The 20142-nt window shown below is 36.1% G+C and overlaps 1 protein-coding gene and 1 pseudogene across 3 annotated transcripts in view; both read right to left on the reverse strand.

Moving 5' to 3' along the window:
- Window positions 1-20142, reverse strand: part of HPSE2 (heparanase 2 (inactive)) — a 662760-nt gene that overhangs the window by 537324 nt on the left and 105294 nt on the right. The gene's annotated exons all lie outside the window — the stretch shown is intronic.
- On the reverse strand, window positions 4756-5616 carry LOC116649473 (annotated as a pseudogene).

Consider the following 20142-nt stretch of genomic DNA (forward strand, 5'->3'; position numbering starts at 1 on the left):
TGAGTAAAGATTTCAGCTGCTGCCCAATGCAGGGAGAGAGTGTTTTGAGTTTGAATTATGCCAAGTTAAAGAGGCTTGATAAACATCTGGACTCTCTAGTAAAACTGCAGAAAGGAGTAATGCCAAGGAGTAAAGACTATGTCTCACCCTAAGACTAAAAGAAAAACTAAAACAGATCTGCTCTATCAAAGTGTAAAATGAAGCCTACATTAGTTCAAGGTGACCAACCAAATATTGAACTATCTGCTTGAATTAAAAAAAAAAAAAGCACTCTTCAGAGGAAGAGGAAAAAATCCAGATTCTCTACAGTATCAAACATAATGTCCAAATACAATTAAAAACATACTAGACGTGGAAATAGAAAAATGTGACCCATAGTCAAAAGAAAAGTAGTTATAGAAACCCCAAAATAATTCAGATGTTGGAATTAGCAGATAAGTACTTTTAAAATTTTATTTATTTTTTTAATTCCAGTATAATTCACACATAATGTTATATTAGTTTCAGGTATACAATATAGTGATTCAACAATTCTGTACATTACTCAGTGCGCATTAGGATAAGGGTACTCTTAATCCCCTTCACCTATTTCACCTATTCCCCCACCCACCTCCCCTCTGGCAACCACCAGTTTGTTCTCTATATTTAAGAGTCCAGGAGCGCCTGGGTGGCTCAGTCGTTAAGCAACTGCCTTCGGCTCAGGTCATGGTCCCAGGGTCCTGGGATCGAGTCCCACATCGGGCTCCCTGCTCCACGGGAAGCCTGCTTCTCCCTCTCCCACTCCCCCTTGCTTGTGTTTCTTCTCTCACTGTGTCTCTCTCTGTCAAATAAATAAATAAAAAATCTTTAAAAAAAAAAAAGAGTCCAATTTTTTTAAAGATTTTATTTATTTATTTGAGAGAGAGAGAGCATGAGTGGGGGGAAGGGGCAGAGGGAGAGGAAGAAGCATACTCCCTGCTGAGCAGGGAGCCCAATGTGGGGCTCGATCCCAGGACCCTGAAATCATGAACTAAGCTGAAGGCAAACACTTAAACAACTGACCCACCCAGGTATCCATTTTTTTGCTTGTCACTCTTTTTCTTTGTTTGGTTTGTTTCTTAAATTCCACATATGAGTGAAATCATATGGTATTTCTTACTCTGACTGACTTACTTCATTTAGCATTATACCCTCCCTTTTATTGCAAATGACAAGATTTCATTCTTTTTTATGGCTGAGTAATATTCCATTATATATATTATATATATATATATATATATATATATATAGATACATCTTCTTTATCCATTCATCTATTGATGGACACCTGGGTAGCTTCCATACCTTGGCTATTATAAATAATGCTGCAATAAAATAAACATAGGGGTGCATATATCTTTTCAAATTAGCATTTTCATCTTCTTTGGGTAAATACCCAGTAGTGGAATTACTTGATCATATGGTAATTCTATTTTTAATTTTTTGAGGAGCCTCCATACTGTTTGCAGACAAGTACCTTAAAGCTGCTATTACAAATATAATCAAGGTCTAAAGGAAAAGATGATTGTAATGGATGAGAAGATGGAACATCTAAGCAGAAAAATAGGAACTATGCAAAAGAACCAAATGAAAACTCTAAAATGAAAACTGCAGTATCTGAAATAAAAAATTCAACAGATGGGCTTAACAAAAGATTGGAGCCATCCCCCCAAAAGTCACAAACTTGGAAAGTTCTTTGGCTGAAGAGAAATGACATCAGATGGAACTTCACACACACAAGGAAAAATAAAGGAGACTGGAGGGGCACATGGATGGCTCAGTCAATTAAGCATCTGACTCTTGATTTTGGCTCAGGTCATGATCTCAGGGTTCTGAGATGGAGCATCATGTCAGACTCCGCAATGGGTGTTGACTCTGCTTAAGGTTCTCTCTCTCTCCCTTTCCCTCTGCCCCCCCAAAAAAGGGGGGGGACTGGACATGGTAAATATGTGGATAATCTTAACATGATATTTTGCATCTTCATTTCTTGAAAAAAACAACTGACTGTATATACTTAACACTACTGAACTATACACTTAAAAATAATTAAGATGATAAATTTTGTATGTTTTTGTCACAATAAAAAAACATATTATTATTTAATGAAAAAAATATAATATTTTGGGGATTATAATATACATAGATATAAAATATATAAAACTATCACAAAGGATGGGGGTCTAAGTGGAATTACGGTGTTATACAAGTTTTATTGCAATTAGTGCTACATTAATTCTTTTTTTAAAAGGTTTTATTTATTTATTTGTCAGAGATAGAGGGAGAGAACAAGCAGGAGCACAAGCAGGGGGAGCAGCAGGCAGAGGGAGAAGCAGGCTCCCCACTGAGCAAGGAGCCCAATGCGGGACTCGATCCCAGGACCCTGGAATCATGACCTGAGCCGAAGGCAGACACTTAAATGACTGAGCCACCCAGGTGTCCCAGTACTACATTAATTCTAAGTAGAATATGATAACTTAATGATCAATACTGTAATCTTTAGTACAACTACTCAAAAATAATACAGAAGTTATAGCTAAAAGTCATTAAAATAATTAAAACATTAAAAATTGTATTAACCCAAAAGTAAACAGGAAAGGAGAAAAATAGGATGGGGGAAAAAGAGGCAGGACAAATAGAAAGCAAATAGCAAAATGGCAGACTTAGAATTCAACTTCCAACTATGTTGAAGTAGCTGGTACCAAATCAGCCCTCCTGAAATAAACTATAAATCTGAACAAACCATTTGAGACAACTTTTTAAGGCGGAGAACAACAGAGAGCACAGTACTACAACTCTTGAGAGAAAGAAAACTCATGAGGTGAGTGAGCCCAGGATCACCCAGCTCTCTAACTGGATATAATTTTCCAACTGTAATGCAGAGACCTAGAGCCTGAGCTGGTTGAGGTGATCCCGCTGATCCGAGGAGGCAGAAATCAGAGTCTGGGTTGGCTGAAGTAGCTGTAATCTATGATGCAAGGTAACAGAGAAAAGGTGGCTGTGCAGAGAAGTCCCCAGGAGCCCTGTGGGAGGTCCTGTATAAAATCCTTAACTGAGGACAAGGCTATACATGTTCAGAGTGAGACTATGAGAGTTTACCAGATAGCAGTTAAGACAGAGTTGAGAGGGAAATAGAGATATTAGAGAACAAGCACTGCTAGAGAAAAAAAGCATAGTTCCTGGCCCTTTCAGAGTGGAGAGATCCTGTTAATACTTTGATAACATAGCTGGCATTCAGTTGAAACAGCAGAAGGCTACACCATAGGAGTAATGGCCAAGCTTTACTATAAGACCTACTCTAGATGCACCCTAACAAAGTATGAAACCAAGTTTTAATAAGATCCAGAAGAGAAATGGAGTTTGAAAGTTAATTCCTGACAAGCTAGACGAGCTTGAGAAACATCCTGAACTTTCCACAGATCTGTGGAAATTAAATTAAATTACAAATCAAAAATAATGAGATATCTAGAAAATCTCCTAGTATCTGGAAATTAAATCTTTTCTAAATAGCCCATGGTCAAGGAAAAATCACAAGAGAAATTAGGAAATACTTCAAACTAAAAAATAGTAACTTACCAAAATTCGTGGAACACAGAACAAACAATGCTTAAAGGAGGAATTTAGTTTTAAATTCACACATTAGAGAAAATAGCAAGATTTAATATCAATTATCTAACTTTTCACTTTAAGAAGCTAGAGAAAGAAGAGCAAATTAAGTCCAAAGTAAGTCATAAGAAAGGAATAATAAAGATTAGAGTAGAAATCAGCAAATAGAGAAAATTAACAAAGCCAACATTTTTTCTTTTAAAGGATTAATAAAATTAATGAACACCTCTCAATAAAAATTAAGAAAAAAACAGGAAAATCACAAATTAACAGTATCAGGAATAAGAGAGAAGAATCACTACAGATCCCAAAGACATTAAAAGGATAATAATGTAATATTATGAACAACTCTATGGCAATAAATCCAACAACTTAAATAAAATGGGCAACTCTTTTTTTAAAAAGACAAAAATTTATGAAGAAATATAAAATCTGAATAGCCCCTATATGTATCAAAGAAACTATAATAAAAATTTTGCATAAATAGAACTCCACACCCATCTGAGTTCACTGGAAAGTTCTATCAACCTTTAAGGAGACTTAATATTAATGTTACATAAACACTTTCAGAAAATAAAAAAGAATGTTCCCACTTTATTTTATAAGCCAGCTCAATCCTGATACCAAAATCTGACAAGGACATTACAAAAAAAGAAACTTACAGACAAATAGCCCAAATCCTCAACTGTATTAATTAATGGGAAAAGACAGTGTTTTCACCAAATGCTGCTAGGATAAATGGATAAACATATGGAAAAAATGCATATTAATCTCCTCCTAACACAATTAATAATGTGAAATGGATCACAGACCTCAGTGTAAAAGCAAAACTATAAAATGTCTAGAAGAAAAGATGAAAGAAAATTTTTGTGGGCTTGAGAGTTGACAAGGATTTCTTAGATATAACACCAAGAACATTAAACATAAAAGAAAATTTTGATAAACTGGACTTACTGTGATTAAAACTTTCTGCTCTATAAAGCAGAATAGAGTTTCATAAAACTGAGTAAAAAGTTAGCAGTTCCCTAACAGCAGAAAGCATAAACAGATTGTGGGATAGTCATACAATGGAAAACTCAGAATTTTTTAAATTTTATTTATTTATTATTTATTTTTTGAACTGGATCAGTTATCTTAATTAAGTTCTTTGCAAGAAACTTGGAACACCAATTTGTGAGGATAAACTCCATTTCTGAGAGAAAACACAGAGCAGAGGTAACTCTAAAGCTGAGGAAGAGCTTTGATTTTTGGCAGAATTTGTGAGTCCATAGCTTTCTGATCAACCTTGTACTGTTCTGTAATCTCATATTTCCCCTTCTCTGTGTCAAAAGTCTCAAAAGTTTATACAGCTTCTTCTTCTTGAAGTAAGCATAAGTGAGATGTTTTGGGATTTTTGCACTACTGATATAAATTTTGATGGATTGGCAATAACAAATTTCTGGTATGTTCTATGCAGAGGAACTTGACTGAGGGCCAGAGATCCATTCACAAGTAGCAAGCCACTGCTCAGTTGCTTCAGGAAAACCACCCTCTTGCTTCTATGGTGCCCAGTGAGGACAATCAAAATGGTTCCAGGAGTGATGCTAGCTTGCAGTTTTCTCACATGCTGAATGAAAGGTTTCTCCCGTGGCTCAATAGCTTTTGAGTCACATCTTCAGTAAGATAATACCTAGGCAATTTGTGAAGCTCAACCACTCAGATATCACCATTCCTGTCACCACCAACTGGTTTTGTAACAGTATCAAGAACCTTCTTCTTCTTCCTTTCAACCCTGGATTTAGCTGCTGAATTCTTCCTCTCGTACATGGCCTTTTTGTAATACATAGCTGATTGAGAGTATCTGTCAATTCCTCTGACTAGGTCAGAGTTTCAGCTGCAGTGGTGCTTCTTCTTTGGCGTTTCAGCCTTCAGATTACCCTTCTTAACCTTGCCTCCACCATCAGCCTTCTTGGCTTTAGGTTTTTTCCCCTTACTATCTGGATTCTCAGCTTTCATCTGCCATCTTGGAAGATGGGGAAGAGTCAAAAAAAATTTTAAATAAACTACTGATACACACAACAAAGATGACTATTTGGGGGGCACCTGGGTGGCTCAGTCAAGTTTCGGCTCAGGTCATGATCTCAGGGTCATGGGATTGAGCCCTGTGCTGGGCTCCACACTCAGTGTGGAGTCTGCTTGAGATTCTCTGTCCCTCTACCCCTCTCTATGCTCACGCTCTCTCTAAATAAATAAATAAATAAATAAATAAAATTTTTAAAAAAACAAAGATGAGTATTGGAAACATTACACTAAGCTTAAAAATCTAGACACAAAACAGTATCTATGAAGTTCAAGAACAGGCAAAATAATCTATGAAATCAGAATGTAGTTGCCTTCTAAGATGTAGCTGAACTGGAAAGGGACAGTAGGGGACTTTCTGGATGATAGAAATGTTCTAGATTCTGTTTAAGGTGATGGTTACACAGGTGCATACTTTTATCAAAAGCAATCAAATTGTACACTTCGGATCTTTGCATTTTATGATAAATAAATTTTATTCAATTTTTCAAGTGACACTATAAAAAAAAATTTTAGTTCCTGCTGAATTATGTAATTTTCCATCTAGATTTCAAAAGGTATCAAGTACCAAGTAAAATAAAACTCAATGACCCATACACCTTACATGAATCCAATTATAGACTGTAACAGCTAAAATGAAAGGTTCCAAAGTTTACTCACTTAATATTCTACAGATTAGGAAAGGCATATCCAGTATGAAAAGACACAACAAGAACAAGAATGGAGTGTCATGTTATCTGCTTCTTCCCTTCACCTCCCCACAGTGTTCAACCTCCAAGGAAAGCCCACCTGAATGCTCTGAAGACCAAAAGTTGTCAATAAGCTTTCAAGCCTTGTCACCATAAGGTAGGAATAACTCCAGACAAAACTTATCATCAGAACAATAACCAGAACCAACCTAAAAGCAATCACTCCTTTGGTAGCCCCATCAAGGTCATTCAAGTCAGTGAGACTGACCTTTCTCAACATTAACCCAGGATTCTAATCAAGCTGACATGGAGATGAACTTATTTTGTCCAGCTGGCTACAAAAACACATGCATGAATTCTTTCTTGCTCACCCTCAAGCTAGCCTTTCCCTCCCCTCCTCCTGTTTCTTTTCTTTTTCACACGTGCACAAACAGTCACGTCGTCATATGAGACAAGTGAACACTGAATCTTAAGGGTAAAAAAACAGATGTTTTCCAATTATCCTTCACAAAACCATATTTTATATCGGGTTCTTCTATGGATTTATAACCAATGAAGAGATGTTACTACATTAGCTCATGGAGGGGGATGATAAAAACTGGAAAGGAAGAGTCAGACAAGACAAAGAGAAGCTATCCAGAAGGCTGCAATTGGAGAAGCATGACAAATGGGCAGCACAGTTTTAGAGGGTTCCGGCAGAAAGGCAGATTGCCTGACTGGGAGAGATTCTCCGCAGCTGGAGCATCGCACACACCATCTGGAATTTTTTAAATCTGCTTTCCCCAGGTGATATGATTCTCAGAGTGCCAATGGAGATGAGAAAAGAAGTAATTGTATAGCACAGAACAGCTCCAAATGCTCCCCAAATTAGTTAATGAAATCTTGTTTGAATCAGTTTCAGCTTCCCCTCCACATTGAGCCCCTAGTTTTGTGTTGTTTTTCCCCCACAAAAAAAAAAAAAATTGAATGGTAGGAGTTTAACCCCTAAAGGTTTTCTGTACAGTGGAACAAAACATGATTCCCGAACAATGGTCAAAAATGGTGCTCCAACTGTCGGATCTGGTCCAAATTTCCCAAGACAGGCCAACAAAGCTTCATTTTCAGTCTCACTCCTCTTGACTGGTCTTAGCACTACTTTTAGCTGTTGCCAAATGGAGAGCCTACAGATTGAGGTCCCCAGTTTTTGTTCCCAGATGGTCCAAACTTCAGATTTAAAACAATAAGGGAAAATATAATTTTAAAAATTAAAAGAAACCATAAACCAAACTCATAAAAATGAAAGGCTTTGGTTTTATTTTTTCACAATATATATCTGTCTGTGAATATGGAGAGGGTGCATGCAAGAAAAGGAGAAATAGCTTACTGTGGAATAGGAGGGTGAGGGAAGGAATAAAAAGTAGCAGGAAAGGAATTCTGCCTCTATCCTCTATCCTCATATCTTCCCCTAATTGACTTTTTTTTTTCCTCTCCTATCTTGTTTTATGCCAGAAGTATAAAGCAAACTTTCTCTGTGAAGGGCCAGAGAGCAACTTAGCAACTATTTTAGGTTTTGTGGGCCATGAGGGTTATGTCACAAGTACTCAACTCTGCCACTGTAGCATAAAAACAAACATAGACAATATGTAATGAATGAATATGGCTTTGTTCCAACTTATGAATAGTGAAATTTGGATTTCAAATACTTCTCGCATGTCATGAAATAATATTATTGTGATTTTTTAAAACTACTTAAAAATGTAAAAACCATTCTTTGGTCTCAAATCATGCAAAAAAAAAAAACAGTCAGCAGGCTGGATTTGGCCCATGGGCCACAGGTTGCCAATCCCTATTTAATACCAATAAATGCCATTATTCAAGGTTCAATTCCAGAACTACACAATGGCTGCAGCAAGAGTCTCACATGATGTCTTACTCAGAGTAGTTTTTCAAAATTGAAGTGTTCCATTATACCATGAGGAACTGTGGTAAACTTTTCATTCTCAGGATCACAGATGTCGAAAGGTGTAAATAAATGTGTATCTAAAATAAATTCCTTTCCTGCTTTTATACTTAAAATTTTCTCCTTTACCTATTCTTTTTATGGATCTTCTTCATTCTTGTTGGCATCAAGGGTAGTGTCTTGATGATCATAAACATTTTCAAGTATCTACCAGTGCTTCACCGTGGTGATGATAAAGATTAATATACAGAGCAGTACATTTCTTTTCTCTTTCTCCCCCCACCCCACTTTTTTTTAAATGAAAACACCAACATGTCCACTCAAACAAATTAGCATCTCTATGTCGGCAGACTATTTGCTGGGAACAACAAACTCCTATGTCATTTTGAAAAGGCAAAAAAAGCTGGATACGAAAAGATAAGCAAGAAGAGTAGTTTATAACTTGTAAGTTTGGGCATAGCACTCTTCACAAGACTTTTCACTAAAGGGACCATTCTTAGCCAAAGGTACCAAGCCAGGAGCTGGTGCTACAGATTTGGTCCTGGCCTTAAAAAACTTACAGTCAAGTTGTGGGGACATACGTATGAGGCAAAAAGAAGAGTAATATAGTAAACCACAAATACTTCACAGATTTCAATATATATTAAAATATACAGCAAGATAGAATCCCACACAGATATTCTAAAAATGAAAGCTTAGAGAAATTGTATGAGAAAAATCCAACTAAAAAATACATTGAAAAAATACTTCCTGCCTAACAAAAACAGAATTAGAAAAATACTCAAAAAAGCCATAATAAAGTATAAATCCCCTACCTACTCCCCTCCAAAAAACCTATGGATAAAAAGGAAGGATCATCCCAAAAGGAAAAGAAGACAATTACAAATATAGTAAAATATAAGAAATAAAGCACAAAAGATAAATGATAATATGGACATAAATGAATGTCCTTGTGACATATATTGGGAGTTATATTTTTAGGTTTAAAGTCAACAGTGAATTTAAAAGTTTGAGCTAATAGTGTTTAAAATTCTACAGAAAATGCAAATATGTGGGGAATGCAAACTGGTGTAGCCACTGGAAAACAGTATGGAGGTTCCTCAAAAAGTTAAAAATAGAACCCCCATATGATCCAGTAATTGAACTACTGGGTGTTTACCCAAAAAATACAAAAACACTAATCCAAAGGGATACATGTACACCTATGTTTATAGCAGCATTATTTATAATAGCCAAATTATGGAAGCAGCTCAAGCATTCATCAATAGATGAATGGATAAAGAAGATGGGGTATGGTATATATATATATACAATGGGATATTACTTAGCCATCAAAAAGAAGATAGCAGGAAGGGAAAAATGAAGGGGGGGAAATCGGAAGGGGAGACAAACCATGAGAGACTATGGACTCTGAGAAACAAACTGAGGGTTCTAGAGGGGAGGGAGGTGGGGGGATGGGTTAGCCTGATGATGGGTATTAAAGAGGGCACGTACTGAATGGAGCACTGGGTGTTATACGCAAACAATGAATCATGGAACACTACATCAAAAACTAATGATGTAATGTATGGTGATTAACATAACATAATAAAAAAAAAAGAATGAGATCTTGCCATTTGCAATGATGTGGATAGAGCTAGAGAGTATTATATAAGTGAAATAAGTCAGTCAGAGAAAGACAAATACCACATGATTTCACTCATATGTGGAATTTAAGAAATAAAACAAACGAGCAAAGGGGGAAAAAAGAGAGAGACAAACCAAGAAACAGACTCTTAACTATAGAGAACAAACTGATGGTTACCAGAGGGGAGGTGGGTGGGTGGGAGGGGTAATGGGTGAAACAGGTGATGGGGATTTAAGAGTATACTTATCATGAAAAAAATAATAAAATAAAATAAAAGGATACACAAACCATATCAAAATACATGCAGAGAAGTGTCTAAAGAAACAAACAATAAAGACGTTTCTGAAAGTGAAAAAAAAATCCAAACATGGGCAACAAGAAAGAACTAAAGATAGAACTAAGCATCTGGTGGTAGGTACAGGTGACAAATAATCCAGGAACTCAGAGAAGGCTGAGGGCTGGGGAGTGATTTACAGAACATAGTTACACAGAGAGCACCACAGGAAAGAAATGCAGATGTTGAGGAAGGGGTGATGATGGGAGGGAACTTGGGCAGGATGGAAAGCTGCCTGCCCTTGACAAAAGGAGTCAATCCATTGGAAAATTATGCAAAAAAGACCCAGACAAAATAATGTCGGACCAGACAGCCGGGGAAAACCAAACTCCAAGATGGTCTAACATCTCCTCTATACAATCCATCTGTGGCGATAATCAATGAGCATTTGAATCATAAAGTTATTTTGAGATTATCTAATCCTAGGCATTAATTTTATAGATAAGTCTTCAAGCCAGAGAGGTGAACTATCTTATACAAGGTCCCATCATGAGTTGATGGCCGGGTCTAGGACTCCAAACCTAGTACCCTATCTCCAGTGGTCCAGTGTGGTCCAGTATGCTGTCCATTGCACCACTCTGCCTCCACACCAAGTCCTCAAGTGAGGTGTCCATTACTGTTACTCTCTCAGGAATTTCTGAAAGTTGCCTTTCAGTATCTGAACTTATAATTGTAGTCTGTAAGTTCAACGCTTAGCAGAATAAATGTAGCTGGGTTTTATTGTTGCTTGTTTTTTATCATTACAGCATCGCCATTACTGATTGTGTGGCCTTGAGCAAGTAAGTTACTTTACCCCTCTTAACTTCAGGTTTTATATCTATAAAATAAAGATAATAATAGTGCCTCCCACAAAGGACTATGGTAAAGATTAAGTAACATTTTACATATAAAGCATGTAGTACATGTCCTGGAATATAATAAACAATAAGTGTTAACTATTGTTAAAGAAGACGTTCACCCTCTCCCATATTTCTGCCCATGAGCAGCATCACAGCATAGTTAGTGGTTAGGACAGTAAAGAGCATAGACTCTGGGTGCCTCCTAGCTGTGTGGGCTTTGGCATATTATTTAAACTCTCTGTGTCTCACATTCCCTATCCATAAATTGGGTCATTGTAAAGATAAAATGAGATATTATATGTACACAGTATCTTTTAAAAAATAGAAATGCTTTAAAATAGAAGCACTTGTGGGGCACCTGGGTGGTTCAAGTAGATTAAGTGTCTGCCTTTGGCTCAGGTCATGGTCTCAGGGCCCTGGGATAGAGCCCCGCATCAGGCTCCCTGCTCAGCGGGGAGTCTCTTTCTCCCTCTCCCTCTGCCCCCCCACTCATGCTCTCTCTCAAATAAATAAATAAAATCTTTTTAAAAAAATAGAAGCATTTGTTAATAAAAAGATATAACTTATAGAAATTTCCGTCTGCTAAGAAGTATGAGAGAAAAAATTTGGCTTTTCCCCATGGTTGGGTATGAGATAGTCATTGTATATGCTTATAGTAAGCTCCTGGTGGTGGTGTGAGGGGTAGGGGGAAATAGGCGGAAACTTCTCCAAGACTTCTATCAATTTGCCACCAAAATCCCTATCAGTAAGTCTTCTGTGCATAACTAAACTGCCTATAACTAATTCTTACCAGTCAGAAAGAAGAATGAAATGTACCACACTTCCAACCTACCCCTACTTCCTCACAGATATTTGGTATTTAGTAGCTGAATTTTCTCATTAAACATTTTGAAGGCTTTTTTTTTTTTTGAGGGCATTTTTAAATAAAGTTTTTTCTGTTGCATTTTCCCCAACTCTCCATCTCTCTGTTGTCCACAGATATAAAGGCCTAGGAGCCCAGTATCATCACCATGGCCTTCAACCAGGGCCAAAATCCTAAATCTGGAACTGAGGGATCCACTGAGATTGCAGCCAGTAATCTGTCCATAGGCATAGCCAATGGTCAGAGCCAGAAGTCATGAAGTAAGTAAAATTAATAACCAAGACCTAAGCCAAGAGCCATAAAACAAAGTTGGCAAGGAAAGGCAGGGAAGGGAAATGGGTGTCAAAGTTAAGCCAAAGGAGTTACAAACACCTCATATTACCAGAACCACCTAGAGGCCATTGCAAACTGTTACTGCTGCTTTAGGCACAGTCTCCTTAAAAGACTACTGACCAATGGCTGAGCCATAAGGAGCAGTCAGTTTGGAAGAGAACATTCTCCTTAGCCAATTCTCCTATTTTCTAGTTTCCCTTATCCTGGTGTGCTATTTCTAGCAATGTAGGCTTAGATATGAATCCCTTCCTTCTTGGGCCAGTAATTTAAGCTCTATGAACCTCAGCTAGCTCATCTGTTAATAATTCTTACCTTCATCGACTTGGTTTAAAGATTGTATGAGAATACATGTGAAAATCTTGAAGCTTTGATAAAATACAAATGAATTTTTTTGTAAGACACACACTATTAAAGTTAAAAGATAAATGTTAAACTGAGGGAAAATACTTATAACAAATATTTAAAATGTCAATATCCCTAATAATTCAAAACTTCTACAAATCAGTATAAAAATATCACATAATATAACACAGAGAGAAAAAATGGCAAGGCATAAATAGGCAATTCACAGAAAAAATACAAGATGCTCAACCCCACTGGGGATCAGGAAAGTGCAAACTAAACAGGGAGGTACGACTTTTCAACTTGGCAAGAATTAAAGAGATTGATAAATACCCATGCTGGCAAGGATTTGGGAAATAGGATAGTCATATATACAGTTGGAGGAAATAGAAACCTTTTAGGTAGGCAATTTGCCTGTAACATTTAAAATGTGACTAACTTTTACTCCAGTTATTCTACTGCTAGTAAACTATCAATCAGAAATACTATCATAAATTCATAAAAATACATGCACAGGTTATACATTAAAAATAACTAAATTGTATATAAATGTGTGCCTATATATATATAGATATAACAATAATAATATATATATATATATGTTATATCTATATCTATACCTGTTAAAAAGAAAACCACAGGCTCAAAATGATATCACTTAGGCCAAGTCACCAAACCAGGGGTTAATACCTAATCTAACTGCAGTTTTGATATCCTCAGAAATTTAAGTCTTAACCAGTCAGAAATTTTCTGATCAGTGCCAAAGAGGTTATCTGACCCCTGCTTCCTCTGCTAGGGAAAGTGACCTTGCCTGGAACAACCTTTTCATTTGCTAATAACTTCCTTGCCCCAACCTCCTTCCTATAAAAATCCTTCATTTTGTGCATCTCCTCAGAGCTCCCCTCTACCTGCTAGATGGGATGTTGCCCAATTCTTGAATCATTTAATAAAACCAATTAGATCTTCAAATTTATTTGGCTGAATTTTGTTTTTTAACATACCGTTGCTATAAATGTTATATATATATATATGTATGTGTGTGTGTGTGGACACACACACACACATACATATATATATATACACACACATAAATATGTTTATATGTGAACAGAAAAAGGTCTGGAAGTTTATACAACTATTAATGGTATCAATTCCAGGGAAGTGGGATTGGAGAACATGGGGAGAAGGGACCTTAAATTTTATATATATTTCTGGTATATTAAATATATACATAGTGTATCCTATAATTTTCTCCATTCGAATGAACTTTTCAAATTTTTAAAGAAAATGTTCTGCAGACCATAAAGCAAAGTACAGGTGTTATTCTTCTTAAATTATACCTTATCAACCAAAAGAAATTTAAGGTGACATACGAATGTGAAGTGTTATTATTTATTACCAGAATTTCTTACTTAAAATTATTTTCAAGTCAAGAAAAAAACAGTTGCATCAAGCCTTCCATATACATTAAAATGTAGTAATTCTAGGTTTAAAGTATAGAATTATAGCTCTCTTTAGAAAAAGTATGATTAGAGGGGCACCTGGGTGGCTCAGTTGGTTAAGCATCTGCCTTCGGCTCAGGTCATGATCCTGGGGTCCTGGATCGAGTCTTAGGATCAAGTCCTGGAATCTAGTCCTGGGATCAAGACCCACATCAGGATCCCTGCTCAGTGGGGAGTCTGTTTCTCCCTCTCCCTATGCCCCTCCCCCTGCTTGTGTGCACTCTCTCTCTCTCTCAAATAAATAAATAAAATCTTTAAAAAACAGGGGCACCTGGGTGGCTCCGATGGTTGAGTGTCTGCCTTCAGCTTGGGTCATGATTCTGGGGTCCTGGGATCGAGCCCCACATCGGGCTCCTGGCTCAGCGGGGAGCCTGCTTCTCCCTCTCCCTCTGCCTCTCCCCCTGCTCATGCTCTCTCTCTCTATCTCCGTGTCTCAAATGAATAAAAAATCTTAAAAAAAAACCAAAACAGAGTATGATTAGAGAAAAGTTCCTTGTAAACTTTAGCAAGTTTTATCCTTCTTTATTATTGTCATGCTTAAAAGCATATTACAGACATTAATACTATTCTTAGAACATGACACCATATCTGACCTAGTTGTCTTCTAAAGTAATTACCCCAAACTAAAATTTCCTTCTTTTTATATCTTTCCCTTTTCTCAGTTTATTAGATCATTTTAAATCTGAACATATTTCTCTCAGGTACAACAAGATCACCAGCTTTGTTTTGTGAGATATAAGCAAATTAAACATACATGCTTTCCATTTCATCATGCAAGGTAACATAAAAATATTACAAGTCCATCAAAAAACAAGAATTCCAGTAAACCATGTTAAGCTCAGAGGCAAATGGAGCCTTAATGTGCCCTTTGCCCCCTCTGTGCCCAGTTCTTCTTCAGTACTGCCTCCCAAGCTATCCCAAGCACCCTTCTAATAAAGCCTGCTTTTAGGAAAGGATCTGAAAAGCAAATTGATGAGTAGAAAACATACAAAGGAATAAAGCTATAACTGTTAAATTTCAGAAACTGATTTTTTAAATTCCATGAGTACCCAATATTTCCAGGTACTGTATACAATATGAACCAAATTGATGGGCCTTATCCTCAGAAAACATGGAGAATAGATAAATAAACAAGTAGTTATACGAAAGTGTGGTTTGCTATGATAGAGTTAAGACAGTGTTGTAAGAGGGGAGGTTTAACCAAGTGCAAAGGATCAGAGAATTCTAGAAGAATTCTAAGCCAAGGAGTGAAGAGTGAATGAGCATCAACTAGACAAAGGCGTGTGGGAAGAAGAATGAAGGCATGAAGAATGCCCTCCTGACACCTCTGAAATCACATCACCCATTCATCCAAAATATATGTCTGACTCTGACGAGTAGTGAAGTAGGAATAAAATTCAAACCTTCTAACTTCCAGTTCTTTTCATCATTTGGAACACTAGATCCCTGGCATCCTCACCTCTCTTCAGCTTCAAGTGGTCATGGAAAACAACCAAACTGATAAAATAAGTCACAGAAAATCACAAATGCAGAGCACAAAGTGAATAGATACGGGCAGACAGCTGGGAAAATGGTTTTGTAAGACTTTCTCCGAAGGACAAATGTTTAGGACAAAACAAAATTCCCAGCAACGGTGTAAATGCTCCTAAAGATTGTAGCTTTGGCAGGGCAGTAAATATTCAACCCCAATGTCCAAACAGAACAAATATCTGGATAGTCTCTGCCAAATCAAGATTAAAAACTTCTGAAATAAAGAATAGCCAGCAATAAATTTATCCATTTTCAGCTAAGCAATATTTAGAGGGGAATTTACAACTCTAAATGCCTCTGCTAGATAAAAAATCTCAAATCAATAACCCAAGCTTCCACCTTAAGAACCTAAAAAACGGAGAGTAAATTCAACCCACAGCAAAGAAAGGAAAGGAAAAAATAAATAGCAGGTTGTAAATCAATTAAGTAGAAGTTAAAAAGGCAAAAGTAAAAAATAAATGAAACCAAAAAATGCTTCTCAGAAAAGGAAAAACAAAAACAAAAAAAAGTTTGTCAAATTTTAGCAAGACCCACTACAAAAAAAAAAAAAAAATGAGACGACAGACAGATCACCAAAATCAGGAATGTATAAGGACACATAACCACTGAATCTGCAAAAATTAAAAGACTGTAGGGGAGTATTATGAACAGTTTTATGTCAATAAATCAGACAACTTAGATGAAATGAACAAACTCCTAGAAGGGCGCAAATAACCAAAACTGACTCAGGAAGAAATAGAAAATTTGAATAAACCTATAATGAGTCAAGACACTAAATTAATAATTTAAAATCTTTGCTCAAAGAAAATACCAGATCCAGATGGCTTTACTGGTGAACTCTACTAAGCATTTAGGAAGAAATAATACCAATCCTTCATAGACTCCTCCAGAAAATGGAGGAGGAGGGAATACTTCCCAACTCATAATATGAGGTCAGTATTCTCCTGAGAGTGCTTTATAAACCTGGTCCAAACAAAACCCAGGATCACAGAACTCAGTTAATTCTGATATCTTTGGGTTCCAGATGGATTCTTAATGTGAGCTAGGAAGCTGGAAATGTTATCCAAGTACACATTAAGAAAGCTCTAGAACCAACCTGGATCTCAAAAGTCCTTTAAAAATGTAAAATTATCTCATGAAGAAATTGAGAATAGCTACCTTAAAAAGCTATAAAAGAACATCCTTCCCTCCCCCATTTCTGCCCAAAGAAGTTAGTAACATATATTTTGGCTTGCAGGGCAATACTAGGATCAAGTCATGAGGGCCAGGCCTTTCAGTTCTCAAATCACTTTATAGTTTTTAGACAACCTTATTGGTTTAGGTTTACTACATCTATGGAAAACAAGTGATTGTCCAGTTTAAAAAAAAAAAACAAAAAACAAAAAATCTTTTTCTTCCCTCTCTTCTTCCTTTTTATGTACCTAATTATATGTACACCACAGTTATATCTATATAGTACAAATACAGAGAATGAAAAAACAAGCCACAGACCAGAAGAAAATAACTGTAAATCACATATCTAATAAAGGACTTTTATCTAGAATATATGAAGAACTCTCAGAGCTCAATTACAAATGAACAATACAATTATTTAAATGGGCCAAATTTTTGAAAATACACTTCTCCAAAGATGATATACTGGTGACAAATAAGCACAGGACACGATGCTAACATCATTTTTCATTAGGGAAATGAAAACTAAAACCACAATTAGATACCATTATCTTTCAATTAGAATGGCTAAACTTACAAAGACTGACCATACCAAGGATGTGAAACTACAAAAACTTCCATACAATACTAGTGGAAGTAAAATGATTACAACCACTATAAAAAACGGTTTGGTTTTAAACACACACTTAAAAAGTTAAACACATACTTGCCAGAGAAATAAATGCATATATCCATAGAAAGACTTGCACAAAAGTATAAATAGTGGTTGCATTTGTGATAATAAAAAACTGAAAGAAAAAAAACAAAAGATGTCCATCAACAGGTAAATGGATAACCAAATTGTGGTATAGTGATACAACAATTATTCAGCATTAAAAAGGAATGAATTATTAATACATGCAACAACATGGATGAATCTCAAAATAATTATGCTGAGTGAAAGAAGCCAACAAAAAACAGTATATACTATATGATTCCATTTATATAAAAAAGTTTTAAGTGCAATCTGATGTATAACAGAAAACAGGTCAGTGGTAGCCTAGGGATGGGGGAGACAGAGTGAAGCAGAAAGAAGGTATTATAAAAGGGCATGAGAAAACTTTTGGGGTATAGAGATGTGTTCATTATATTGATTGCGGTGATGATTTCACGGGTGTATACAAATGCTAAAATTGATTACATTTTATGTTTTAAATATGTGCAGTTTATTGTATGTCAATTAAACAAAACCATTAAATTTTTTGTTTTATAAATTTCTACTATTTTAAAGATTATATATCTTAATTACATTCAGTTACATTTTTCTGCTAAATGCTATTGCTTTGAAAAAGATACTACACAGAGACTCGTCACGTGGAACCCAAGTTATATTTGAGTGTCAGTTGTCATTCTCATTTCACGAATAAACACACTGAACACCAAAGTGGATAAACAACTTGACCAAGCCCATAGAGACTGTACATGATAGAGCCTAGATTCAAACCCTGATCTGTCTGGCTCCAAAGCCCATGTTCTTCACACTGTTATAATCCATGGGAAAAGTGGAATACAAAATGATATGGACACTACACTGTAATTATCTAAGTAAGGTAAAAGAAAGATAATTTCTTACCGTAAAATGATTTCATTTGGGTTTTAAGTTGTTAGCCTATTGTTCCTTGTGGGATACTATTTAAAATACACTAGTTTGTACTATCTTGGCCAAAAAAACAATATTTATAAAATGCTTTTGTTGCTTCTTACTTTTCTAGTAACAATATAAACCAGGTCTATGGCATTTGGGAAATAATGGCTTTGAGGACAAATACTATGATACATTTCCTTCTTAAAGCCACAGATTCTGTCAGTGTCAGTGTATCTTTGACATTGACTATGGAGAGCCTGGAACCAAGTACTCTTAGATATATGAGAAAATATTGTTTAGAGTTCATCACATTGTTTTCCTTGGCATTAACCTGACACTGCTCAATCATTTTGTAAATCTGAGTGATGCCAAGTCTACATGTTTCTGATTTAGTTCCACTTAGCAAATCAAAGTGCTGTTTTATGAGTGCTGTTTGAGATTTAAGGCAACATTCAACTGGTATCCTTTGAAATAAGGAGACTGAGTCAGAAGCCATCATTCAAGTGGCAGATGGGTTAAAGATGCTTTATACAAACCAGCTCTATCAGTTTCCACTGAAGTCTATGCTCTTGCCAAATGCATTCTCTTAGAATATACAATGAGATTTTTTTTCACATTTATAGGCCAAAATTCCTCTTGCAGCCACATCTTGCTTCAGTTTATTTGGAATAAGTTTCTATCTCTTTTATATAATGCTGATTATGGAATATTTGAAGCCATGTTGCTTGAAATCTAGGAGAGTCAAGAAATGTAGCAGAATTGATAGGGAAATGAAGTACAGAGAACATGAGACCAGGGCTAATAGAAGTGCTCATATTCAAAGGCAAATAGATGAGAAATAAATAGAAAGAAATGGGATGTGTATAATCACAGATCTTTCTTGAAATGAAGGTGGAGCTAAGATGGAGTGAATGGAGATAATCTAGGTGTCTGGAATTTTTAAATATTGCCATAAATTCACATAGTTAAATAGAAAGACAGGTGCTAATCCCACTTTCTCTCTTCCTTTCTCTTAGTTTCTCACCCACTTGCATATTTCTCCAACTCTCTAAATTTTTTCTCCTAATCAACAATGAGAAAAAGTGTGGTGCAATGAGACTTTAAAAAGGAGAAGGAAGAGGAGGAGGAGAGGAAGAGTAGAAAGGGAGATGAGAGAGAAAGTACTAAATGGGAGAATGGAGAGGAGAGAAAAAGAAAAGTATTAAAACACCTGAGCACCTTTATCACTAAAGCAGTTTGTTTTGCTAGAGGGGAGCTGGGTGAGGGGATAGGGTAACTGGGTGATGAGCATTAAAGAGGGCACTTGATGTAATGAGTACTGGGTGTTATATGCAACTGATGAATCACTAAGTCCTCCCCTGAAATTAATAATATGTTATATGTTAACTTCATTGAATTTAAATAAAAAATAAAAAAATTAAATAAAGCAGTTTTAAAACATGGTCTCAAATTTTTTGACTCTTTCCATCAATAAATGGGCTCTATGTCCCCTCCCCTTAAATCATAGTAGTCTTTTGACTGCTTCTACCAACAGAGTATGGCAGAAGTGATACTATGTGATATCCAAGATTAGGTCATTAAAGGCCAAACCATTTCCACCTGTTTCTTTTGGAATATTTGTTCTCTGGAAGGTCCCTCTAAGGACTCCACAGCTTGGTACCCAACCACC

The sequence above is a fragment of the Phoca vitulina genome, unplaced genomic scaffold (genome assembly GCF_004348235.1).
Source record: "Phoca vitulina isolate PV1807 unplaced genomic scaffold, GSC_HSeal_1.0 scaffold48, whole genome shotgun sequence".
Classification (NCBI taxonomy): Eukaryota; Metazoa; Chordata; class Mammalia; order Carnivora; family Phocidae; genus Phoca; species Phoca vitulina.